This window comes from Lynx canadensis, chromosome B1, assembly GCF_007474595.2.
Source record: "Lynx canadensis isolate LIC74 chromosome B1, mLynCan4.pri.v2, whole genome shotgun sequence".
In the NCBI taxonomy this organism is placed as follows: Eukaryota; Metazoa; Chordata; class Mammalia; order Carnivora; family Felidae; genus Lynx; species Lynx canadensis.
In genome coordinates, this window is record NC_044306.2 from 185,139,907 (window position 1) to 185,167,639 (window position 27,733).

A 27,733-nucleotide genomic window follows, 5' to 3' on the forward strand; every position below is an offset into this window, starting at 1 on the left:
TACTGTAAGGATGCTTAAGAAAGCACAGAAAGTGCTTTACTGTAGGGATGTGAGAAAGCACAGAAAGTCAACATCAGCTGAAGAGCTCACCCGGCGGAGATCCGGAAGCTTGCTTAGGACAGCACACCATTCCAGGTACACTCTAGTGGTTCATCTTTCTGGTGACTCAGCTGTCCCTTTGTTGCTTCTTTTACTGGACTGAGTCTGCATCTACTATTTTTGCTGACTTGTGCTCCCCTACCCCCTACTTTCTGTTCAACCTCATGCTTCTTGCTCACCCACTGCCTATGATGCTTGCTTACTGGCATCTCTCATGGTTTTTTTGGTTTTCTCAAATGCTAGTTCTTCCAATTACTCTCTTTCTATGTGGTTCAAATTCAAACTTTCCTAGAAAGAGAACGTGCCTATAACACAGATTCCTTTGGCTCAGTCACAAAGTCCTATTCAATCATTTACAGCCAGGGTGGTTGGGTCTTATTATCCAAAACATGGTATATAAGCTAGGAAGAAAAAGGTCTATGTAACTTTCAGGCATCTTTAGGCTTCATACCATATCCATTACTTGAATATATTTGTTTAATCTCTGTTTTGTACCACAAAATTGTTGAGGCTGTTACACTGATAAATCCACTGTAATATAGAAGGTAAACTATGCCTTATGCAAGGTACTAAAATACTCTGTGGAAGTTTAGTGAGAAGGTTGATTTGAAACTGCTCATTCAGAAAAGTCTCATGGGTGAGGTGAAAATAAAATGGGGCATTGAAGGATGGCTAGAATTTTGATTGAAAGGAATGAGGATAGTATACTGTAAGAAGGGAGGATAATGTAAAAAAAAAAAAAAAAAGCTCAGGGGATTAGTAAGCCATCTAGTTTGAGTAGGTCAAAGGCTTTCATGGGGAGGGAGGAAGGGGAGCTAAATCTGAAAAATTTCAATGCCAAGCTAAAGAGTCTGAATCTTATTTATTGGGTTGACATTGGAGGAGTCATTAAAGATTTCCATTCTGGAAAGTAACAGGATGGGAGCTGTTTTGGGGGAAGAGTCTTCTGGTAGTTGGGTATGTAATGGGTTAAGGTGAAAAACAATGGAAGACAAAGAGATTATTATTGTCACACTAGGGTGTGTCAGAGAAAACAAAGTAAGATAATAGATGTGAAATACCTGTCAGAGGAGCAAATAAGAGTTTATGGTTACTGAGTGTTCACTACGAGTAGCCCTGTGCTAGGGGCTTTCCTTACCATATTTTATTTAATCTAACAATGATATTATAAGGTAGGTATTATTAGTGTTATTTAACAGATCATGAAACAAAGGCTCAGATCAATGCAGGTTACTACCTGTTAAAGACCACAACTTAGTGAGTGACAGAGCTAGAATTTATACTCAAGTCTGGAGGACTCCAAAAGTCATGCTTTTTGTTTGTTTGTTTGTTTGTTTTACTACTCCTAGACTGCCTTCCAAAGTCGAGAATGGTTAATGGGGAGTGCCATAGTGGTATGGACAGGAGTTAATTAAAGAGCACTTTTTGTGCGGGGAATTGGGAGCTTAAAAGGAAATCTGGGGAGATGAGTAAGGTTATGAGCTTACCTTGACCTTCTCTTAAGGCAAAATATGTGCATCAACCTAAGCCACAGTGGAAATCAGAGGACATAGAGAGGTCAGGAGACTCGGTATTACAAAAGTGGATCAGTCAAATATTTCATCTCTTCTCTTGTATTTGGACTGGCATGAATGACCACTCTGTTCTGGGATCCTTGGCCACATTGCCCTACAACCCTGACTGATCTTCCACACCTGTGTGCTGGTATTAAATAATGTCAACACGTGGGCCCAGTCTACCCACGCTTTTAGAGGAGAGCCCTGCCTATAGCCCTGGGGAGGAGGTAGCAGCCATGTTTATAAACGTGATCCCACTGACCCAGCCACAGCTGGATGGAGAGGAACCAAACCATGGACTGACCAGTAACCTATGCCCCTATGGATGATTAATGCTGAAAGATGAACTCTTTTCAAAAGAGCTTCCTTAGTTTGGTACACAAATAAATGTCTGGTAGACTCACATCTCTAAAGTTTTTAGACCTGTCGAACCACCGGCTAAATAATATTTTAAGGATAGGGTTGAGTCCTTATGATTTCCACTTATCACTCTGTCCTCCAGGTCCAGTACCACATCTAGCACATTGTAGACAATTAGCAAATATATATGGATTAATGTATATTTAAATCCTAGCTTGACTCAAATGAGGGTATGGAATTGTGTATAGTTATTGTTTGTGTTTTTACTACGTAGCTAAATAATTTATTTTGTTCCTTCATAGACAGTTACGTCCACGTCTGTTTTCCTTAATAATTATTATGAATGCTAATAATGCCAGGCACTTTTCTGAGTGTCTTATGTGTATTGACTTGGTGCTTTTTCACAGCAATACTAAACATTAGATGCTCTTCTTATCTCCATTTTAAGTAAATGTATCCAAGGAAGTTCATTCCTTCGTCTAAAGATTACAAAGTTAATTAAGTGGGGGAGTCCAGCTTTCTCCGCAGTCTGTACCCATAACACTTTATGCACAGTGCCCTTTTGGAATCAATGGTAAACTCCATGAAGGCAATGTGACTCATCTTCATTATTTAATACTTGTCACCGAGCAGATGGTCTGTACATGTATGTGATGTTGAATTGAATCATCTTTTCCCAACTTGTCCAGCACGGGGTATATCATGTCATGTTATAAATTACATAATATGTAATGTAGAGGGGCCCAGTCTTGCTAGGAATAATGAGAGTTCAGATAATATGAGAGAAGATTGTCAGAATTTAGGGTCCTAGGAGATAGGAAAGTAAGATATCTGGGGTCAGAAAAACCAGAGCAGGATGGTTGGGCTAAGGGCTCTGCACACACTGCTTTGTGATCATGGAAGATGTTTGAGAAGATGGAGGGGTAGTGAGGTAATCATGTGGGGCAGGATGTCACTGACACTTCTCTCCATTTTGGAAGACCGCTTTATTCTGTAGAGCAACGTTAATAGTCTTCTGCTTCAAGAAATCAACTTTTCTACCTCAATTGATATTTAATGGGTATTGCAAATTCAATAGTAAATTTTTGACTATTTGGCTTTTCCTCTGAAAATACATGACCCTTTCTCTGAAAAATGATTGTGACTTTCAATCTGTGGGAAGTCAGTGTTCTTCGAGTTGAAGCTATTTTCACCATAGGGTGTACTTGGCCTGGGCTTGTACAAAGATACCTTTGCAGTGAATTCTCCTGCACCTCTGGTGCCTCAGGGAAGAGAACCCAGGCCCCAAGGGTGGACCACAGCAAATGTGTTGGATTCAGTATCTCACAGCCTGCCTTTCAGGACCTCTCAGCTTTCCCTCTGGTTCAGATATGGGGACACCTGCAAGTTATTCATGAGCAGTTTATCTAGGATCTATGTGAGACCCGGAAGCCCAGGTCACATCAAGATGGAACCCACATTGCAGAGTGCCACCCTGCGAGGGACTGAGGGTGTCCCCGCTAACAGAGAAGGTGAAGTCCCCTGGTGCAACTTTGAGCTGTTTGGGATAGCGTTGGCAGCCTGTGACATTAGTGGCAGTGGCCACAGGGGGTGATGGCATTGGCCACGGCAGAAGGTCAAGCATGCAGTGGCTTTATGGAACCCTGTGTGGCTTGATCACACCTTTGCAATCTGTTTGGTGCACCTTCCTGGGCATGAGAAGCTTCTGCTGTAGTTCTTTCTAGGAATCTAGGGCTACAGAAGGGAGAAAGAGTGTGTACCAGGGTAGCTGAGAAGATAGTCTCATGGGTACATACTAACCAGACACCTTCAAGGGACTCCCAGAAACTATTGAGGGAGTTTGGAAATAGAAAAAGCTAAGGATCCTGCAATAGCAGGCTGGAAAAAAATTAGTGTGTGAGCCTATTCCCCTTGGGACTGTGCTTCTGGAGAAACTTGGCTTACACAGAGATTAAGAACAGGTAAGGTGTTCTGTTTCCAGCTTTTCACAGCATAGCTAGGATTCCATGTAATGAACACAAGCTGCAGGCAGCAATGATGGACTGGTCTTCTGACATCACCCTTCCCCGTTTATTGGTTTGACAGCCTGTCAGCTCCAGGGAGCCCGTTGATGTCTCTGCATGAGTCAGTCCGTTAGAGCCTGTCAACATGAATGGATGTGTGTTTTCGGTGCTGATAGCCCAAACAGGAAATGTTGGATTGGTTAATATTATTGAATGAGGACTTGATGAAAATTTGGAATCTTGAACTAAATGCTAATTTTGATATGGTTTTATACTAAAAAATTCAATCCCCGGTGCCTGTTTATGTTTAAGAGGATGCTAAAAAGGGACTCTCTCTATCTGAGAGGTTTCTCAGAAGCTTCAAAAGCTGAGAACAGTACAGGTTGTCCAGTACAGCCTCATAGTGACCGGTGCAAGGGGCCGGGCCCCCTGTGTGGACCATGCTGAGAAATTACGAAGCTTGTCCTGCCAGCTGTAGCCCAAGAGCCATGCCTGGATGAAAGACGGAGAGAAGAAAGAAGCGAGGAGGCCAGTGGGGAGAATGAATTCCATGGGTACATGTTGGGGGTTCTGGGCGTCTCTGTGCCTATTACACAGAAGTCAGGGGAAAGTGCATTCCCTTCACCTTCTGCCAAGTGAGGAGGGCTTTTTTTTTTTTTAAGATGATTTTATTTTATTTTTGAGAGAAAGAGAGAGAGAGCACATGGGAGGGGCAGAGAGAGAGAGGGACGGAGACAGAGAGGTTGGAACTCATAAACTGTGAGATCATGACCTGAGCTGAAATCCAGAGTCTTGGACACTTAACTGATTGAGGCACGCAGGTACCCCAGGTGAGGAGGGCTTTTGGAGACTCGCAGAGATGCGTAAGAGTCTCCCGGAGCTGAGGGGCACAGAGACTGGAGTGTGGCTCTCACAAGAAGAGTGTACAGGTCTGGGGCTGGGCTGTCCCCCTTCTCTTCAACAGCAGAGTGAAGATGGGCGGTGCTATCTGAGCAAGCTGCACTCTTAGCAATCTTGAACCCTTGGCGTGTGGCCTCTGAAGGGAAGTTGGTCTGGCATCATCTTCAAAGACAGCTGAACCAATGGCCTTCAGAGAGTCTTGCCTCAATGAGAGTTCTTAGCTACAGATGACAGAACCCCTCCAGTCAGAATAACAGGGAGAGATTTAGTAATAAGGCATTAGTGATTTTCAGAATCTTTGGAACAGGCTTTAAGTCTGGTCTCTGGGAGATCCATCTCATAACCTCACCTGGGGAGAAAGCTGCTGCTGGCCCTCTGCTGACTCAGGACTGAGCTGTACCTGCCGTCACCCACATCAGTGCCATAGAAGCCATGCCCCCTTGCCTGTCTCCTCACATGACTAACTCTGGCATGATAGCCTCACATGGTGCCTCTGATCAGCAAAATCTTGGTCACATGTCCACGCCCTGGTACCAAGGGAACTGGAAAATGTTGCATGGTGTATTCTTCCTTGGGAAGCTGGGGTTCAGACTGTGGGGATCTGTAAAACTGCATGAGCCTGTGAAAATGACAGTTTTCCTCTTACCTTGAAAGAAGGGTTGGCTGCTGGAATGGAAATCAGTGCTGAGGGGAGAGTCCCATCCTGAGGGACAGGTAATTCCTAGAACAAAAGAGTCAGATTTGGAGGTGCCTAGTAGGAAGTTTCCTAAAGAGTCAGCAACAGAGCTCCAGGAGACCATGAGTTAGCCGTGGACATCTGCCACGCCACAGGGCACCAAGGCCCCTTTTCAACTGCTCCGCTCAAGTAAGCCCTTTCTTCCACCTTCTCCTCCTCTCATCCCCCTGTGCTGGATGCCGAAGGTCCTTAACCAGCAACCAGTGAGTGAGAGAGGACATGGAGGAAAAAGGATAGAGAAGTCCACCACATCCCCTTGCCTCCTACAAGCCTGTGCTGAGGGGTGGGTGAAGGGTCAAAAGGTAAAAAGCTTGTAGTCCCTGCTCACCTCTCACCAGCTGTATGATTGACACATAACATTTATAAATTGCAAAATAATTACTACCATGGGATCAGCTCTATCCCATCACATAGCTATCATTTCTTTTTCGTGGTGAGAATACTTGAGATCTAGTCTCAGAAACATTCAAGTGTATGATACAGTATTAATAACTATAACTGCCATGCTTTACATTAGACCCCCAAACTTATTCATCTTATAACTGAAAGTGTATACCCTCTGACCAGTATCTCCCCCTTCCCCTCCCCGTGTCACCCTGGTAACCACTGCTCTCTACTCCCTATATCTCTAAGTTTGGCTTTTTAAGTTTCCACTATTAAGTAATATCAAAGTGTTTTTTCTTTCCCTGGTTTATTTCACTTAGCATAATGCCCTCAAAGTCCATTCAAATTGTGAAGACTTGTAGTTTTGATTATTTGATTGTTACATTGGATTGGTCTCTTTAATGGTTGAACTGACCTGAGTACCTTTTAGTATGTACGAATAATGGGGAACGGTGTGGGACCTCACCTGATTTTACCCCAGAGTAAGGAAGAAGACCAAAATGCACATTGGCTGGGCAATGTGAGAAAGAATAAAATGAACTCTGCCCTCCGGCAAGTCTGGTTTATTCAATCAGCTGATTATAAGCATTATTAGTATAAAGATGAATCTATTGTTGCTTAAATTTTATTAAAAAAATTTTTTAATGTTTATTTTTGAGAGAGAGAGAGAGACAGAGCATGAGCAAGGGAGAGGCAGAGAGAGAGGGAGATACAGAATCTGAAGCAGACTCCAGGCTCTGAGCTGTCAGCACAGAGCCTGATGTAGGGCTCCAACTCACGAACCATGAGATCATGACCTGAGCCGAAGTCGGCTGTTTAACTGACTGAGCCACCTAGACGCCCTGCTTTAATTTTATTTTGTTCATAAAATCAACTGAGAATACAGTAGGCAATGCACAAAAAAGGAAGGCAATGGAGACGTTTACTGCTTATTGTTGCTGCTGTTTTTATTCCCCAAAGGTGGTTGTGGAAGGTCAAGAATGAGAGAAATCAATCCAAGTTCAAGGAGGGACTTAATAGCACCACTATGCTGTTCTTTTTATAAATGCTACTGTCTTTTATCCTCAAAAGAGCTCCATGAAGTATAATCACCTCTAGTTTATGGATGAAGACACTGAGCCTTGGACAGGCTAAGCAGCTTCCTCCGTGTATTTAAATAGCCAAGGAGGGTCTCCATCCCTTAATCCTACTCTACTGCCCAACTGATTTGTTCTGTACCTTAGATGTGTCCACCCCAGTCTGGTTTTTTTAGGAGGACATTTGTGTTACCATAATAATAGCTGACTTTTACTGAGCACTGAAAGTATTTCAGTCACTGTTCTGTGCACTTCCTACATTTTCTCATTTCATTCTCCCATCAGCTCTACAAGCGAGGTGTTATTGTTATTCTTCTCACTTTACAAATGCAGAGCATCAGGCAAACTTGCCTGAAAGCCCTGTAACTGGTGAGGATATGTATTCCAGGAGCCTGACTCTTCAGGGCAGACTCTTAACTACCACATTCTCTTGCCATGGGATGTACCAAGGCTGGGTTGAAAGGGGAAAAGACTGGCCCATGGGATTTCCAACCTTCCAGGAATGGGAGCAGGAACAGTCTTCCTTCTTCTGCTCCTTGTGCCATTGACTATCCCTGCTGCTTTCCCCCCATTTTGGTGGGAGGCGTTCAAGGTGAATCACCTCTTCCATTTGAGCCTACGTGCCATCTCTCATCTCTTGTCTGGGTTTCTGCTTCATATAAACCCTCTACTATGTCTGCAAATCCACCTCCTCCCCTGATTTATGAGCTAGTGGTAGAGGATCTCTTAGAGGACAAAATGTCTCAATGATCCATTTTGCTTGGAGAAAGGACCACTCAGCAGGAAAGCCTGGATGAGAAAAGGAACAAATGTTAAAACTGCTCAACAGAGAAATATACAAGAATTAGTTGGAGGGTAGAGGAGGCCCTTGACTACATGGCAGGATGAGGCAGAAACCAAGTGGAAGAAAGAAACAAAGAGAATTCTTTGAGGGCCAAATTGACCAAGGGACTTTTAAAAAAAGGGGGCTCATGTTCAGCCTTGTGGTTTTCTGCGACAGGCAGTGATGTAGTGTCTTAACCTTTGACTGAAGTCTGCTACGCACAGTCTTAAATGGGTGGCACTTTGAGAAGTGAAGCATTTGATGGGTTGGCTTGGGAACATCACTTTGGAGGAATCCTCCAAAGCAGAGGAGGATGGAGCAGGAAGCAGGGGTGGAGAAACAGTGGATGCGGGAAACCAAGAGGGTTAGAAGAAATTCAAGTCACCTCTCCTTTCCAAGTCACTCGGGCATGTTGGGAAGAATGCTAGATTTACTAGAGTGTGTAGAATAAGTATTAGGGATGAGCCCATTTCTACCTAAATTTGTGACAACTGAACAACTTGGGTCACCCAAAGCTGCCTCTCTCTTCTTGCTCCAAACTGTCAGCTTCTTTTGCTACACCTTCCAACTCATCCTTGGTCTCTATCTTCATCTCAGCCACTCCCATTTACCACAGAATTTAATTTCTCTTCTGATCTGACTTTGACTCTGTTTCCTGGCTTCTGATTCTCTCTCCCCTTCTCAACCCCTCAATTCAGAACTGACATCCTGGGTAAAAAATCTCCCTACATCAGTCAGCTGCTGGAAAGCACCCTTTCAGTTTTCTATTCCATCTTCTCTCCTCATTCAGTTTATCTTGGGTCCATGTGCAGAAACTGGGAAGAAGTTGGGATTCTGTAGATCGGCCTTTTGGAAGAGACACATCAGTTAGAGTTTGGCTGCAGAAAACAGAGCACATTCTATTCAATTTAAAACAGAAAGGGATTTATCAAGGAATATTCAGGGGTTTAGATAACCATTGGGAAGGTTGACTTTGTAGGGACAGCTTTCAAGCTGTGCTGCAGAACTGGAACACCAAATTAGCTAAATCTTCCATAATCCGGAAGCTGTAGCTACAGCTGTTGGCTCCAGTACCACCCGCCAGTAATCAGAAATCCAATACAACAGTCAGGACACCAAAAACATCAAGAATACGCCATAATCAGTGAACCCCTCATACTTGCCAGCCCTAGAATCCCTACTTACACAATGGGTGGCTTATGTCCTGCAGCTTGACTCACACAAAGCGTATGCCTGCTTGCTGGGACCAGGTTGGTCTGTCATGGTGGTGTTTGCCTACAGAAATAGCAGAAGTAGAAGGGTAGCATTAATTTCAGTGTCCACCTCAAGTCTTGCACTAGTGATTTCAGTAATGGAATCAAGACGATGTCTGGGACTCTGGCTGCAAGGAAGCCTGGAAAATACTGTCTAGCTTTCTTCTGCACAAGAAGTCACATTGGAAGAAGGTTGGGAGGGCTGTTGTGCTTTGATCAATTGTGTTTATCACAGAGGGTTAACCTCACTCATCAATGGCTCTTCAGAATCTCTTTTTCCAAATAGATTTATTGTTTGCCTCTTTGGAATGACTGAGGATAGTCCTATTTGGCTCAGGAAAGGAAAACTTATTCTCAACTATTATTTATCATAGATTGCACTGTAGCCTCTTCCAACTTGTTGATTCACAGTAATTTAGTAATGATCCAAAGGAGATAAGTAGCCATTTCCCTTCTTTGGTACTAAGCCATTGCATAGGTTTGTTGGAAGTTTGTACCATAGATGGCTTGAGGTCCATGAGGTAGATCTCTTTTCTGGGGGCAGTACTGACAACAGAAAGGAGAAAATCTTTCGATTTTTTTTTTCTCTAGGGATATAAAAGAAGCAATAAGTTAAGTAGTTGATAACTTATTTTCGGCACCATGTTTTAATTTTCTCCATCTCTCTTGCAGCTTGAAATCACATGCACTATATTTTCTCTTGTTTTTTTTTTTTTTGTTTTTTTTTTTTTTTTAAATCTCTGACTGTTCTCCAGTTATGTCCAGCTGGTTCCAGTCATTAGTAGACTCTTCCCAAGATAGTCCAGTCCTACTGGAAACAGGAAATACTGGAAACCTCACTAGAAAATCGGGTCCATTTCTGGCCCAGTTTTGCCAGAGTTTTGATAAGTATCCAAACTTTTGCTTGTTTATTCAAATTGAGCTTCTGAATCTCTTGAGATGCAACCCTCACAATTGGTAAGCCAACAGCCTGAAGGAGAAGAAAAAAATCACACATTTTCTGGCTAATCTTTGGAAAAATGTCTGTCTCTTCTCTCTGTCAGGATACTAATTTACACATGTTCCAAAGTTGAGGTCAACTGGTTGAAATTGGAAAGACAATTTTTTTAACAACTGAACAATCTAGCAGTGAAAATTATTTGGATTATTCCAATACCAAATTAAGTCTTATTTATTCTTATTTAAAGTTACGGAGGATTATATGCATTATTAACATTATACGGATTGAGTCTCAAAAGTATGGTTTAAAGTTAATAATGAAAGTCAAGAATTGGATCATAGGCTCAAAGAACTTATATTTAGAAGGGAACGTCTGGGCACCAACATTCCTGATTAGGTCATCTTCACTTATCTCAGGTCAGCGGATGTTACTGTAAGTATGGATTAGTTTCTCTTAAAAAAAAATCCTTGGCAAAAACAAATACGCATTTGTTTAAGAGAAGGGAATAACTAGTATTAGGGGAAAAACGTGATATAAAAATATCCTTTCATAAGGAATCGGTATTGATTCAAACTGTGAGCCTAGTTACATGAACTTGGGCAAGTTATTTGACTTTTCTGAGCTTATTTCCTCATCTATACATAGTTCAACTTTTTCTGTTTCTCTAACCCTGTTGGTTAAAAGCGCTCAATTTGAGGGTGAGAAAGCATATTCCACTAGTTTTATTCCATCTAGTCAATGGAACATGCCTTAAATATCTGAGAATTGGGGCGCCTGGGTGGCGCAGTCGGTTAAGCGTCCGACTTCAGCCAGGTCACGATCTCGCGGTCCGTGAGTTCGAGCCCCGCGTCGGGCTCTGGGCTGATGGCTCAGAGCCTGGAGCCTGTTTCCGATTCTGTGTCTCCCTCTCTCTCTGCCCCTCCCCCGTTCATGCTCTGTCTCTCTCTGTCCCAAAAATAAATAAACGTTGAAAAAAAAATATCTGAGAATCTCAGGAGTGTCTTGCATTAACTCCCCGACAAATTCACTATGTTGACTACCATGTGGAGTACATCTTTCTCTTCAGTTTCCCACTTCTAATGGACATCGTTCATATTCTGGCTACCATTGGGCAGTAATGTCTCCTGATGGGCACCTCCTCTCTCCATATTTATCCTGGTACAGTCATCAATACACTGCATGCCTTGAGGTGTCAAAGCTATAAGGTGGTTTGTAGCCAAGTGGGGATGGAGGTTGCCTCACTCCTTGTATAACGTAGGATGTTTTTGGTTGCCGATTAATAGAAAATTCAACCCAATCTGGATCAAGCAAGTGGAATTTATTGTCTGTTAGTTCAGTAGAAGTCCAAAGATAAGAAGACATATGTACCAGTGAGGACTAAGTTAGGGTGAGAAACAGAGAACCAAACTAACAGTGGCTTAAATGAGCTTTGTTTCTCTCTTACATACAAGGCCAGAGTTAGGAAGGCAGGGGCTTCAGTCATAGCTTTACCTAACAAAATCTGGGGAAACTTTCATCCTCTTCCAGGCTCTTTCTAGCTTACTACTCTGTCATTTCCAAAAGGGATAAACACTGTCCCCATAGCCTAAGATGGTGGCTAGAGTTCCAGTCATCATATTCATGCTCCCAGAGCAGGAAGGTGAAAAGGATGGGATGTCCATGAATCAATTGTCTTGTTAAAAAGCTTCCTAAAAGTTGCCACATGACATCTCTGCTCATATTCCATCAGCCTGAGCTTAAGCATTCAGACGTATGAAACTGCAAAGAGGAGACGTCTTTATTCTGGATGGCCACATGCCTAGCTATATAGCAGGAACTTTCTCCCATGAAAAATGGACAGAATAAATTCAGAAGGGATAGTTTTTGCCAAAGTTCTTTTCAGGTTGATGAACTCCAGGGGCTTCAACTTTGTTTTCTTGTAATTCTCTTGGCTTTGTTCTGCTCAGTGTTTTGTCTTCCTTTGAATTTGGTAACAAAACAACAGAAGCAGTTCCAGAACTTGCCCACCATGATAATGTCCAGAGAGAGGTTGCTTCTGTACATTCTTTTAAAGGAATGTGGGGGCGCCTGGGTGGCTCAGTCGGTTACGCATCTGACTCTTGATTTCAGCTCAGGTCATGATCTCACAGGTTGTGAGTTCGAGCCCCGTATCAGGCTCTGTGCTGATGGCACAGAGCCTGCTTGGATTCTCTCTCTCTCCCTCTCTCTCTGTGCCCCTCCTTGCCTCTCTCTTTCTCTCAAAAGAAATAAATAAACATTAAGGAAACTTAAAAAAATAAATACAGGAATGTGAAAGAATTTTCCCACAAGACCCTAGCAAAGCTGGATTTCACCCCTTGATCATTTTTGAAATGATGGGTAATCAATGGCAAGGGAGAAGGCTTTACATCTATATCAGTCAAGCCCATCATCAGACTGGGTGTGGGGTCAGTTTCCCCAGAGTAAGCTTCCCCTTCAAGGAGGAAGAGTGGACAACTGAACAAAGTTGGGATTGTGTTAAGAAAGAAGAAAAAAGAACAGATGTTGGGATGAAGGACCCCCTAGTCTGAGCCAAGGAGTGGTGGCACTAAGACCTGCTGCTTATGGCCCATGGGCATGCATGGTTTCTAGAGAAATGATGTTGTGTGTTTTGTTTTGCTTTTGTATCCCTTTATCTTCTTAGGACCCATACGTGAATCCTTATAAGTAGGTTCCAGGATATCAATGGTAAACATCACATTCTACTGACCCTTTCAATAGGATATTTGTAACTGGGTCAAGATCATTGTGCTCAACTTCCCTTTGTGTGAGTCCTTTCTGATAAAGTTCTTCATTCCTTCATTTATTTTAAATAAATTTTTCGATTTTATTTAAAAAAATTTTTTTTCAACGTTTATTTATTTTTGGGACAGAGAGAGACAGAGCACGAACGGGGGAGGGGCAGAGAGAGAGGGAGACACAGCATCGGAAACAGGCTCCAGGCTCTGAGCCATCAGCCCAGAGCCCGACGCGGGGCTCGAACTCACGGACCGCGAGATCGTGACCTGGCTGAAGTCGGACGCTTAACCGACTGCGCCACCCAGGCGCCCCTTTCGATTTTATTTTAGAGAGAGAGTGTGTGTGAGTGGGGGAGAGGGGCAGAGGGAGAGAGAGAGAATCTGAAGCAGACTCCATGCTCAGCACAGAACCCAACACGGGACTTGATTCCATGGTTGTGAGATCATGACCTGAGCTGAAATCAAGAGTCAGTTGCTCAACTGACTGAGCCACCCAGATACCCCTTCACTCCTTCATGCAAATAGACATCTGATGGATTACTCTACTGGGCACAGCAAGATGGACATAACTTAAATCCAAGTTGGAACCTATACTGAATATAAAATGGGAACAGTAATCACCCACCCCAAAAATACTGTTTTGAAAATGAAATATATGGCCTTTGAGTGGTAGGTTCTCATTTCTTCATACCACTAATCCCCAGAGAACAGTGCAAGACACATGGTAGTAAATAATACATGGTTGTTAGGTGTTTTCAACACTAGACTAAGTAAGACAGCACATGTAGAGTACTTAGTATACAATAGACATTTTATAAATGTGAACTCTTTCTGGAGAGGCTCTTGATGTCATCAGTGGCCTCTACTCCAGAGGCATTTCAACAACTCAGGACTATTCATTGAGTCCCTGGTTTACATGAAAACATCAAGACAAAAATAATTTTTAAACTATTCCCCCAAATCATGTCTCATGCTGAAACACCAGAATGACAATTTCTTTATTCCTTGCTTCTGGGAGAGGAGTGGAGCGAAAGGCAGCCTTTCATTGTCATTCAGTGGAGAGAATTTCGATTGAGATTACAAACATGAATAGTTGAGTCTGGTATGGTGAGCCACTAGCAGCATGGAACTGGAGGATCCCTGGCTAAATGGATTTGGTACTTGCAGTATTTATTGGGTGCAACATCATTTTAATGAAGAAAGAGGCAATTGTTAGTAAATGTAATTTAACTATAATGAAGTTGTAAAAACTTGCATGTTATTATTGATCTTACAAGGTCTGTAAGCAAGAGAAGAAATGGTTGTAATTATAGGTCATTTTCCTTTTATTAGATATTTAATTATAGTCTTTTCAGACAAGACATGGATATTTGCTTAAATATCCATGGATTGTTTAAACTTTGTCTAATCATATAAAAATTACCTTAGAGTGTTTGCAGTGTTCTATTTTTTTTTTCAGTTTTGAACAGTAGTTATCCTATTGAACAGTAATATCCTTCCTATATTAGTTTTCAAGTATACTCTAGAGGTTACAGGCTCTTGGATCCAAGTTTATGTACTTGTTCACATATGGTGTTGACATGTGTGAAATCTAATTGTGTTAAATAACTCACTGGGAGCAATGCTGAAGGACAGCCTCACCTGACAGAGTTGATTTTCCTTCTGTTCTCCAGAAAGCTCTGTAAGGCGGTCATTCCATATGTGGGATGAGAATCAGGGATTGCTTCTTCCAGGACCTGGTTGGAAGGTGAATTCATCCCTCTCTCCTCTAGCCTTATTCAATGATCTCCTCAATCCCCAGGCTCGTCCTGGGGGAGAACATCCCCTTTAGACTTCACCAGAAATGACATAAAGCTCATAGACCAGGATTCTCCTTTAGGGAAAATGGTTACTTTTTACTATGTACTTTTACTGTAGAAACGACCTCTTGGGGCACCTGGGTGGCTCAACTAGTTAAGTGTGTGACTTCAGCTGAGGTCATGATCTCACTGTTCGTGAGGTCAAGCCCCACATCAGGCTCTCTGCTGTCAGTACGGAACCTACTTCAGATCCTCTGTCTCCCCCTTTCTCTCTGCCCCTCCTCGGCTCGCACCCATACATACGCACTCTTTCTCTCTCAAAAATAAATAAACGTTAAAAAAAAAAAAGAAATGGCCCCTCGCTTCTGTGTTCTTTGAGTTTCTAATTTTGAATCTCTCATTTGCTCTTCCGCAGGTATTTATGGAACATTGTGTTACATTGTTTTCATGGTGCTCACATGTCCAGGAAAAAAGTTGACCAAGATTAAATGTAAATTAAAAGTAAATAACCAGATAATAAAAGTGTTGTAAGCCAAAGAAACAAGGAACAGTGGAGATGAGTGAATGACGGCCGCCTTAGCTGGAGTGCTCAGGAAGACCTCTTGGAAAAGGTGACATTTGCCCTAGGACCTCCTTGCAAGTGTTTTCATCAATTGCTATCTTGAATCATAGTTATTGATTTTAATCTCCTATTCTTTATCTTAAGCTCCTCAAGGGCATTATCTTTTTCTAACTCATCTTTGTATCCTGCGTAGCATTTCATCCTGTGCCCTCCTCCTTGGGAAGTAATTAAATGAGTGATGATTACCTTGTGCAGACCAACAAAGCTCTCAAAGCTAAGAATTATTAACCACATTCTACACAGAGGTCAAGTTACCCGATTAAGGTAGTAAGTGGGGTAGTGGAATTCAAGCCTACTCCATCACGCTAATCTTTTTGGAAGCCCATAGGTATTTTGTTTGTTTGTTTGTTTAAGAATGGGAATGCATTTTCGGTAGGGGATTTCAAACTTTTTGAGATCACGGAAATATCCTCTTAAAAAATATGGAAGACCAAGGTCACTAATTGTGTAATCTGACTACTGGAAAATGATGGTTTAGAGGGGAAGCGAAGCAGAATGGAATTTTATCTGGGTTACAGTTATCAGTTTTCAGAGACTTTGAGTGGAGAGCTGCTTTAGATCACAGACAAAAAAAGTTTACAATTTTTTTTTAAGTTTATTTATGTATTTTGAGAGAGTGAGAGCAGGGGAGGGGCAGAGAGAGGGGGAGAGAGAGAATCTTAAGCAGGCCCCATGCTGTCAGTGCAGAGCCCAGCCCGTTCAGGGCTCGAACTCACGCACCTTGAGATCATGACCTGAGCCGAAATCAAGAGTCACACGCTTAACCAACTGAGTCACCAAGGCACCGCAGAAATTTGCAATTTAATTCTAATTATCTAGGAGTAGGAAAACCCAACACCTTTGATGAAGTAGAACTGGGAAGTAGGCAAGAAGTATTGTGGGATTCAGGATGTAAATAAGAACATTTTTTGCCTGATATTACTTCCTTGCTTTCTGGTGACTTTTTTGTTGTTGTTGCTTTTTGGGTGTTTTTGGTGACTTTTATTGGACTTTGTGATATTTACCTTTTAACCTAATTTGGAAATCTATGTTTTTGAAGATCCTTGCTCCAGAGAAGAAAATGCCAAAGAGGCAGAGCTTGGGGAACTCTTAGTCAGAAGAGAAATGTTTCATTAGAAAAGGAAAATGCATGAAGTTTAGATTACAGATAGACATTGTGTTCAGCAAGTGAATTCAGAGAAACTTGAAGCAAACAGCAAGACATTGTGGGAGAGCAGAGGACAGGAGAAAGGGAGGCTGTTGAATGTTTACATTCTTTTGTGTTTAGGAGTGTGATGAGCCAAGAACACAGTTGGAGTTCAGCTAAGAGCATTCCTTGTGCTGCCTCTCATGTGAATGATATTGTCATGAGAAAAGTCACATGCAAATGAAGGAGCCTGTAATTAAGGGTAGACAACACCATTTGGGGAAAAGTTTGCTGAGGAGTTTAGGAAGATTTGTACACTGAACAAAGGATGAGATTATAAAGATCTTATGGTGCAAATACAAACAATTATACTAGAGACAGTGGACTCAGAAATTCCTTCAATAAATGTAGACCTGGTACATTTCTTGCTGACTCAGTCACAGGCAGTATAAATTTGACAAGTATGGATGAAATACGCACATTGTCTTCATTTTCCAGTGGTGGTCTTCCTGTACAGATAACACCAGAAACTATTCCTCTTATGATTTTATTTTTTATTACTGTTTTTTTTTTTTTTTTTACTTTAGAGAGAGAGAGAGAATGTGTAAATGAGGGAGAGGAGCAGAAGAAGAGAGAGAGAGACAATCGTAAGCAGGCTCCATGCTCAGCATAGAACCTGATGTTCTCACCACCATGAGATCATGACCTGAGCTGAAATCGAGTCAGACATTCAACCAACTGAGCCACTCAGGCACCCCTCTTAAGACTTTATATAATGATGCAGCAATGTGGTGATTTGCTACTTATTTTTGCTACTGAGGAGAACCCACCAAATGTGGTTAGGAATGTGGTTAGGTTAGGGTGGTAGGCAACCTCCTGGTTTTTATTTATGTTCTTGTGTAATCCCCTTTCCTTGGTTGGACTCACTGCGTCACTTCTAACAAATAGAATATGCAGAAATGATTGGATGCATATGAAAAGATTAGGTCACAAATAGACTGTGGCTTCCTCTGGAGCACACACTCCCACTCTCTCTCTTTAAAGCCCCTCAGTCTGGGGGAAGTAAGCTTCCATGGAGAGGGTCTGGTGAGGATTTCTATTGCTGTGCTGTGTGATAGAACACTCTCCACCGTGGCTACAGCTTGTCCCTTAGTGTGCTGGTTAAGAACATAGACTCTGGAGCCAAGCACCACGGTTCAACTCCTGGCCCCACACATACCACTGACTGTGTGACTTTGGGTGATTGAATCTAACATCTGAACACTTTGGTTTCCTTATCTGTGAAACAAGGGTGATAATGGTACCTACCTCACAAAGTTCTTTATTGCTACTTACTAATACTTTCTGAAATTATATATATGTATATGTATATATATATATATATGTGTGTGTGTGTGTGTGTGTGTGTGTGTGTGTGTGTATTTTGGTCTGGGGAGGATGCGATAAAGAGTCAAGTTCTATTTTAAGCATAAAATAGGGCCCTCTCTCTGCCCCTCCCCCGTTCATGCTCTGTCTCTCTCTGTCCCAAAAATAAATAAACGTTGAAAAAAAAATAAAAAAAAAAAAAAGGGGCGCCTGGGTGGCGCAGTCGGTTAAGCGTCCGACTTCAGCCAGGTCACGATCTCGCGGTCCGGGAGTTCGAGCCCCGCGTCGGGCTCTGGGCTGATGGCTCAGAGCCTGGAGCCTGTTTCTGATTCTGTGTCGCCCTCTCTCTGCCCCTCCCCCGTTCATGCTCTGTCTCTCTCTGTCCCAAAAATAAATAAACGTTGAAAAAAAAATTTAAAAAAAAATAAAATAAAATAGGGCAGTAAAGCAGCTCAATTCTGCCTGCAGTGTTTGTTTTCAGCTAATAGCTGCTTTGTTGTTCCACAGTCTCCCTCAAGTAGACCCTGTGCTTGACGGGCACCAGCATTCTGGCCTCTCCAGAATCATCTTTTCCTCCCTCCCCTGCTCTGTCTCTTCTTTCTTCCTTTCCTTAAGCAACACTAGCTGGCTCCCCGAAGGCTTCTCCCAGCTCGAATATTGATATTCATCATCCCACTTGGCAGGAATGCTCAGAGGGTTCTCGTCTTTAGAACCCAGTGGGGAAGAATTCTTTTTCCTGCCACAAATCTATTTCTCCTCCCATCACACTAACCACATCGATATTAAAGTATTAGGATTTGGGGTGAGAGATATAGTAAGATTTCTCTTTCTAGTTTATTTGCTTCCTCTAAAAAAAAGAAAACCTGGTAATACCGATTAAATACATTTCCTGACCATACAAAAGCCACTTACCCTCTGGCTTTGTCCTTAATTGTATTGGGCATGAAGGCACCCCATTGAGTCAAGATGAAAGTGTAAATTAGAAATTGGAAAGAAAGAGGCTGAACGCAGAAATAATATCCTCCAATAGACATTAAATATGAAACAAAAGTGGTTGACAATGCTGACCCCCCGCGAGGTTTATGGAAAGGCTTAGGATGTGTTCCTTTCTCTGTGCCACATTAAGTGACAGAAATCCATTTCCCCAGCCATGTAAACTGAGGATACCCATCACTTTAGGAATAAGCTGGACTTGGTAAATCCCCCTGACGCCTCCTTTTTTGCTTGGTAGCCTGATGTATCCCTGGGCACTCCCACAAACCTCTCTCCCAGGGTATGACCAACGGAAACGTCTCAGCTCATCAACCTTGGGGCCAGAATGACCTGCTCTGGGTGACCTCAACCCCTGAGGGCTCATGAGGTACCCGGCCCTTTGTTGAGTACTTTATGCCCAAGTTCCAACTCATAGCATATGGGCTAAAAATTAGAGTGTTGTGTGTTCTTCCAGTGAAGGCTTTGGGCTGCAAGTATTTTGTGTAAGTTAGCCCATATTCACACTCTAGATTTCTAGGAAATAACAAGAACGAAGCATTATAATCACATGTGGACATTTTTAAAAATGAAATAACTTTTATAGAATGCTAAGATCGGCAGGCCTTTCATGGTCCTCCAGTCAAATCCACTTGCTAAACAGAGGAGGACCTGAGGTCTGGAGATAAAGTGACTCGCTGTAATTAGCGGCAAACTGAGTGTCACAACCCCCAGTACAGTGCTCCTTCAACCACATGATGTGTCCCCATCATAAAAGCTCACTTCTGCTCAGCTTTCAAGCAGAACCCTGCGGACAAACACAATAGCAGAAGCCACATATCAGTCTGAAGAAGGCCATTTGTGAAAAGCTGAAGCAACCTAGGGCCTGATTGGAAAGCATAAATGTGTTAATACAGCACTTCTCTTGACCCCGTAACCCCATTTACCAAATGTGCTATTACTCTTACTTCCTTCCTAGACACTTGGTTACAGAGACATTGTTTCCTCTCATTTTTACTGTCTATGACTAAATAAAATTTCCTGGTGAGAAATCTCTATAACCCTCTGTAAGTTGGCTTCTGTTTCCACCACTTGGTTAAAGTTGCTTTGACAAAGTTTGTCATCAGTAGCTTCACATTACCAAAGCTGATGGCGGATTTCCACATCTTTCCTCTTCTTTCTAGAACTCTCTGCTGCATTTGACACTGTGAAGTAGTCCTCCCTTGCTTTCTGTGATGTGGCTGCTTCTTGTTCTCCACCTGTCTCTTTGAACACTTCTCAGTCTCCTTTTGGGGACAGCTTTTAACCACCTATAATTCTTGTTCTCCCTGGAGTTGTTCTTGTCTTATTTTTTTATGTGCTTTCTTGGTGATCTCTCATCCAGCCTCCAAAGTTTTAATCTCTATCTGTTTTGGTTACGTGTTGCTGAAACAAGCCACCTGAAACTTAGTGGTTTAAAACAACAATAAATCATGATCTCCACAACTCTGTGGCTTAAGTGGGTGATTCCTCTGCTTTTTGTAGTATTGACTAAGGTGCTGAGGGGGATGATAGCCCCCAGATGGCCTCCCTTATATGGCTGGTAATTGGTGCTGGCCACTGACTGGGAGTCCAACTAGGGCTAACAGTTGAGGGTCTTGGTATTCTTCTATATTGTCCTGCTTTGTGGATGTTGAGCTTCCTTACAGATGGTGGCTGTGTTCCAAAAGAAGTTGGGGGAAGCTGCCAGTTTTCTTAAGATGGAGATTCAAAAGTCCCAGATGTCACTTTAGCTGCATTGTATTGGCCAAAGAAGTCATGAGGCCAGCCTAGGAGAAATAAACTCCACCCCTTGATGGGGGAGTAGAACAAAGGTTCTCTCACTGACCAAACTCCACTCTGGCTTCCCTGAATTCTTTTTCAACTAGGCCTGACTTTTGGACTTTCATGTACATCTGCATTGTCCAATTTTAGCAAGAAGCCTGCTAACCTGGTTTTTCCAGAATCCCTCATCTACCATATCTGATCATCCTCAGTATCTAATCAGGTTCCTCATCCTCTACCATCCCCTAGGGGATGTCTGATCACCCTGTCTTATCTTCAGCAAGAATCCTGCTAGATCAGTTTAGCCAGAATCCTCCCTTACCCCTAACGTTTCCTGTCAGGAATTCTTATCCACCGACCCCCCACCCTGCTCCTTGGCTATGGATTCCCACTTGCCCGTGTCACGTTCAGAATTGAGCCTGGTTCTAAACTGAGGTCTCGTTTCTCCTATTGCAATAGTCCTGAATAAAATCTGTTTTGACTTCTGTGACTACAGTCCACCTCCAGTTGTTCTTTGACAAGTGACATATACACTTAAGGAGAGAAGGAATTGATGGTGGTCATATTTAGAGATTACCTACCATGGTTGATTCTCTGGCCACGACAATGAACAATACTCCTATTTGCAAAATGCACTCACCTCTCCCTCAAAATTCTTATCCCGTGATGGAATTTGCTCAAAGTCTGGGACATCGTCATTTAAATCAGGTATAAATGAAGATGAAGCTCCTCTGGTCTACTTCAGCCATGGTTTCTTCAGGGTGGAGATATATGAATCACAAAAGCCATTTTACAATGACATAGAATTGTGAAAAGGAGACAGAATAAAATAATAAAGGTTTCCACTCAAAAAAGGAAAAGGAGAGGATGTACATTGCCACTAGTATCATTAACAGTTCTGAAATCCAAATGAGCCCATGTGGCCATTTCCTCTGAGTCCAGGGAGAGAGAATGTTCTTTGAGAGTTTATTTCTGCTCCTTGTAAGTGGTTTTCCATGGCTTTTATCTCCTTCTGGAATCTAGGCTTCACCTTTTGAGTTGTCCTTCTTTTCCTATAGGAAATATCATTCGTTTGCCACTGAGTAGCTTTCTCAGCTTGCTTCCTGCTCATAGGAGGTTTAGGGTCCAGGGACCTCTTTGTTCTCCATTATCTGTCCCTTTGCACATTCTAGATCTGTAGTCTGTTGTGCATTTTTATTCTTCAGTGATGTATTTCTCTTCTGATTAATAGTTTCCCAAACCCTGCTCATTGAGTTTAAACGGATATAATTCCCTTTTAAAATGTTGTGGGCTCCCTGTGTATTAAATTATAATTCATGCCAAGCACAAAAGGAATATCCACAAATCTCTTTGAGATAGGACCTTCAAAGTCAGTGAGCTCTGGGGCAAAAATCTTTAAGATTCTCAGAAGTTTTGTTGTCTGACTGAAAGGGTAGAGGAAGTTATTCACGAGGAAGCTCTTTTGTCTAGTTGAGAACTTTATAAGTTACTACCTTAAATCTTTCTAAGGTGTCCACAAAGGGTCTTACTACCATACCCTTGATCTTATTTTTACCAAAGGTTATGTATTCTTAGAAGTCTCTGGATTTGATTTTTCCCTGTGGCCACTTCTTACTCTGAGAATCTCTTGTTTGCCTGAAGAGCTGAAAATATGAAATTGGTTTAATTTTCCATCAAGCAGGTCTTGTCTCAGCAATACTTCCTCTAAGTTCTGCTTGAAAACTGAACAGTTCCTTCTTAATCTCATCTTACTCTACTTGTACTTTATCACGGGCAGCTGAAGGAAGCTATCACTCTGCCTGGAAATCTTCTTTGCTAGACTCATACATGAATTAGGCACTCTCTTTTTCATGTTACTGTAGGCAACATTTATTATTCCACCAACATAATTATTCCACCAATCCATAATGCATGTCCTTTATTCTCAAATCTTCAATAGCCATTTCCTTGCTGCCTTTTCCATCTGTATGTCTCTTCAAAGCTCCCCAACTAATGCCAGCTGCTAGATTCCAAATCCAAAGCCAATGTTTTATGTGTACACACACACACACACACACACACACATATATAAATACACATGTATTAGATTTTTGTTATAAGCAGCACTGCACTTTCAGGTACCCATTTATGTTCGTTCCTATTGCCCCATATTAAACAACTTAAAACTAGTGGCTTAAAACAACAACAACTGTTCATTATCACGAATGTGTGGGTTTATGGTTTGGGCTTCCTCACAGGATGGCAGCTGCACTCCATGCTATTGTCTAAGAGGAAGTGATTAAAGGTTCCCTGTCTTCTTCTCCTTACCCTCCTCCCCCTCCCCTCCCTCCCTCCCTCCTCCTCCTCCTTCTTCTTCCTCCTCCTCTTCTTCTTTTCCAGAGAAAGAGAGGGAGAAAGTGAGCAAGAGGCAGAAAGAGAGGGAGAGACAGAATCCCATGAGGGGCAGAAACAGAGAGAGAGAAGAGAGAGGAGAGAGAGAGAGAAGCAAGTCTTGGGCTCACCCGATACAGGGCTTGAACTCACAAACCATGAGATCATGACCTGAGCTGAAGTCTGGTGCTTAACCAACTGAGCCACCCAGGCTCCCCATGTTTCCCTGTCTTGTTTTTTTAATTTTTTTTTTATTTCTTAATGTTTATTTATTTTTGAGAGAAAGAGAGAGACAGAGCATGAGCAGGGGAGAGGCAGAGAGAGAGGGAGATACAGGATCTGAAGCAGGCTCCAGGCTCTGAGCTGTCTTGTTAAGGCTTGAACCCAGAAGTACCAGAATGTCTCTTTGCCAGAATTTTGTTGGTCAGAACATTTACAAGTCCAGATGAGATTCAAGGGGAGGTACACAAAGTCCTCCTGTGGACAGGAGAGTGGCATGGGCTTTAGTGGAGGAAAGAGATTGATGGTGGTCACCTTTGAAACTAGCTATCACAGCTTCTAGGCAGTAAGTACTGAATTTACATTTCCAACTCTGTCATCATTCCCTTGGTTTCAGACCCATCTGCTTTCTGTTCAATGTTTCCACATGTACCTCAAATCCATATGCCTTAAATTAAACTCCTCATCTTCCTTCCTAGACACGTGTCTCATCCTATGTGCTTAATTTCAGTAAATGAAGCCATCCAGGCCAGAAATTAGAATTCACCCTGGTCCCTCTAGTTCTGTTACCATCCCGGCTCCCATACACACACAACTGACCAATTTTAGCCCTTCGCTCCTTCTCAGATGTGCCCCCTCTTCTCCGTTCCTAATGCAATTCCAGTTGAGGCCCTTAGTGTTATCTCTTGCTTGGACCATTGCAGTATCCTCCTTTGTGGTTGTAATGCCTCCATTGTAACCCTTGTGGTCCAGTTGAGGTGTGGTTTGGGGCCGATTTGGTCACTTGGTGAAATAAGTAAGATAAAAGTAGAAAGAGGAGGGGGAAAGGAATTAAAGAAGAAATAAAAAGAAAAATAAAAGAGGAAAGAAAAGAACCCTAGTCAGGCATAGATTAAAATTATTTAGGCTGATGATGTTATGGTTTAATTTGTGTAAGGGAAAAACTAAGAAAATACCACATTTGGACCAATAGGCTGACTTTTAGTAAAAAGAAAATTGTAACTTCAAGCCAATTTCTTTGGCTGCTTTCTAACCAGTTTCTGACAGAAGGCCTCCCTATAAAGATGTAGAAGAAAAGACACTTAAAATTGCTCTCCTCCCAGCCTGAAAAAATAAAATCTTTTTTTTTTAACGTATATTTATTTTTGAGAGAGCATGAACAGGGGAGGGGCAGAGAGAGAGAGGAGGACAGAGGATCTGAAGTGGGCTCTGCACTGACAGCAGAGATCCCGACGCGGGGCTCAAACCCACGAACCGTGAGATCATGACCCGAGCTGAAGTCAGACGCTCAACCAATAGAGCCACCCAGGTACCCCAAAAACATTATCTTTAATGGTGCTGCTAAAGTGGTCTTTTTAAAAAATTTTGTTTGACGGGGCGCCTGGGTGGCGCAGTCGGTTAAGCGTCCGACTTCAGCCAGGTCACGATCTCGCGGTCCGGGAGTTCGAGCCCCGCGTCAGGCTCTGGGCTGATGGCTTCAGAGCCTGGAGCCTTTTTCTGATTCTGTGTCTCCCTCTCTCTCTGCCCCTCCCCCGTTCATGCTCTGTCTCTCTCTGTCTCAAAAATAAATAAAAAACATTGAAAAAAATTAAAAAAAAATAAAAAAATTTGTTTGTTTATTTATTATTATTTTTTTAGTAATCTCTACACCCAATGTGGGGCTCAAACTCACAAATCTGAGGTCAGCAGTTGCATCCTCTTCCAACGGAGCCAGCAGGCACCCTCTAAAGTGGTCTTTCTAGTATCATAGTACTCCTCTGCTTAAACCCCTCCCCCCCCCCCCCAATGGCCAGCAAATTCCTTTACTTGGTCCACGGAGCCTCACGTATTCATTCAACAAATGTATATGGCCTTTCTTTGACATGTTAAGCTCCCAGCTATACCTCACTAATCTTCCTCTTCATTCTTCATACTATTCCTACCCCAAAATAGTTTGTTTCTCCTTGCACATACACCCTTTTTATCTCCTGTTGCCTTGGTTGGTTTCCCTCCGCCTCTTTGCCTCCCTAATTCATACCTACCCACTCCTTAAGATTCTGGTTAGAAGCCACCTCCATTTGGAGGATTGGGCTACAGGCATCCTAAACACCCCACACCTACCCATAATCTTCTGTCCAAATAATACTGATATCACCTGTTTATGACTCTATCTACCTGTAACCTTCTTGAGAAAAGAAATCGTATCTTAAGAGACACTATAATATAATGATGTATAGCCCAGTCTCTGAAGACTTATTGAGTTTATATCACAGCTCTAACACTTACTACCTGGGTGATTCTGGGATGGTACTTAGCCTTTTGGTGCCTTGTTTCCGCATTCTTTTTTTTTTTTTTTTTCAACGTTTATTTATTTTTGGGACAGAGAGAGACAGAGCATGAACGGGGGAGGGGCAGAGAGAGAGGGAGACACAGAATCAGAAACAGGCTCCAGGCTCTGAGCCATCAGCCCAGAGCCCGACGCGGGGCTCGAACTCCCGGACCGCGAGATCGTGACCTGGCTGAAGTCGGACGCTTAACCGACTGCGCCACCCAGGCGCCCCTTGTTTCCGCATTCTTAAAGTGGGGATCTTACTAACAGATATAAACATTATAGGTTTGTTACAAAGATTGAATGAGTTAAGACATCTAATATACTTAAAACAGTGACAGAAGAGAGGTGGGTGAAGGGATGGGTGAAATAAAGGGGATTAAGGACATTTATCATGACACTGAATAATGCGTAGAATTGTTGAATCATTATACTGTATACCTGAAATGAATATAACACTGTATGTTAATTATACTTCAATTAAAAACAAAAAGAAAAAGAAAAGAAAAACAGTGCCTGGAACCTAGAAAGAGGATAGCAAACATGACCTACTCTTAAAATTGTTATTATGACAATGACGCATCTCACACAGCACCTAATGCTTAATAGATATTTATTGACTTGAATTCCTTCTCTTTTCTTTTTTCACTTTATGGTACAACTTTCTTTCTTTCTTTCTTTCTTTCTTTCTTTCTTTCTTTCTGCCAGTTTCCATAATTCTCTGTTTAAGTCACAGGTTGTCTTTACCCTTTGAAAGATGGGATTTCCCACCCCACTCTCCCTCCACCCACTCCAACTATCTCTGACCCGGAGACAGTTGCAGAAGTAGATGAGATCCAAAGATATAGTTCTATTTGCCATCTCTTAGCACTGGTGAATGTCTCCCTGGCTGATTGTGAAGGTTCTTTCCCAACACCAGCTAAATAGAGGCAAAATATCTATCAGTGGTTACTACTTCTTCATCTGCCCACATCCTGAGCAAAACAGATGGGGGAATTCTTTGCATACCCAGAAGAATCCCGAAGGTAAATAGTCAATTTGAATGCCTAATTGCCAGCCATGATTCAAAGAAAATGTAGCAATGAAAAAGCATGTGAGTCCCTCGCCATAAAAACAGCTCTCTGACTGAGGAAGGGAGTGTCCCCTAAGAACTAGAACCAGCCAAGAACCAGAAATAGTGAGCTTGTTTCTTGGCTATCCCTATGGTTTCCTGTATAAAAATAAAATGAAGTTAATCACGTTTGCACCTCGCCAATATGGCTGCCCCAGTTGTCAGGAGACATTTTCCTACAGCCCTATTCTGAGAACTTCTACTTTTGAAAAAATTCCTTGCATTTCCCTGAAGCTTCCTGCACAGACAGTCCTGACTTCTGAATTCACTCTTATTTTTTAAAGGATCACATGATCCCTTTGTTACAAAGGGTCTATTACTGCTCTTCTCCAGTAATAGGAAAAGGCTCTATGATAGTCTTTTGTTTCAAATTCCTCCTTATTGCTTTATGTGAATGAGATACTGAAGCACTGTGGCCTTTGACCTGTGGCCTTGGCTAGTAACTGAGAATTTCTATAATATCTCTTGAAGGAGAGCAAATGGAGAGGACCTTCTTCTGGAGTTCTTGGTGTGAGTACAACATCTGAAAGGATGGTTTTTCTCTGAAAAATGTCCTCCACTCCTCTCTTGGCATTTTAGAAGATATGTCTATTTACAGAATGCCAATGAAATGATTTGGTTATGTAAAAAATATAAAACGATAAAATAAAAACACATCCAAACAACAACTTATATCAAAATAAAAGCAAATACAAACAGTAATATTCCTTCTGCTTATCCCATAGAAGAAGTGAGTTACATACAGATTCAGCCAGGAATGGAATGGAATTACTTTCGTGTGGTGCTTTTCAGTGGGGGCATTGCAAGAAGGTGAACTCCCTGGGTCCCTGCCTTCTGAGGACTGGTAGCTCCCCTCTCCTTCCCACCTCTCCCCAGGTATTGTAGCAGTCCAAAAGAATTCTACAGATTTCCAAATGCCATCCCCGATCCCAGGGGACAGTACCACATTCTCCCTGACACCAAGCTGAAAATCGTGTACTAAAGAAAGCAAGCACATAAAAACCTTATATTAAATTCACGTATGTCCTAAAGCCCTCTCAACATGTTAGTAGGTATTTATGGTAGGCCCCAATTCCAGCATTCACTGGCTTATAGAGATCACCCTGCCTGAGGATCACCTCCCCCTGCTGTTGATTGAGTAATCTATCCTAATGA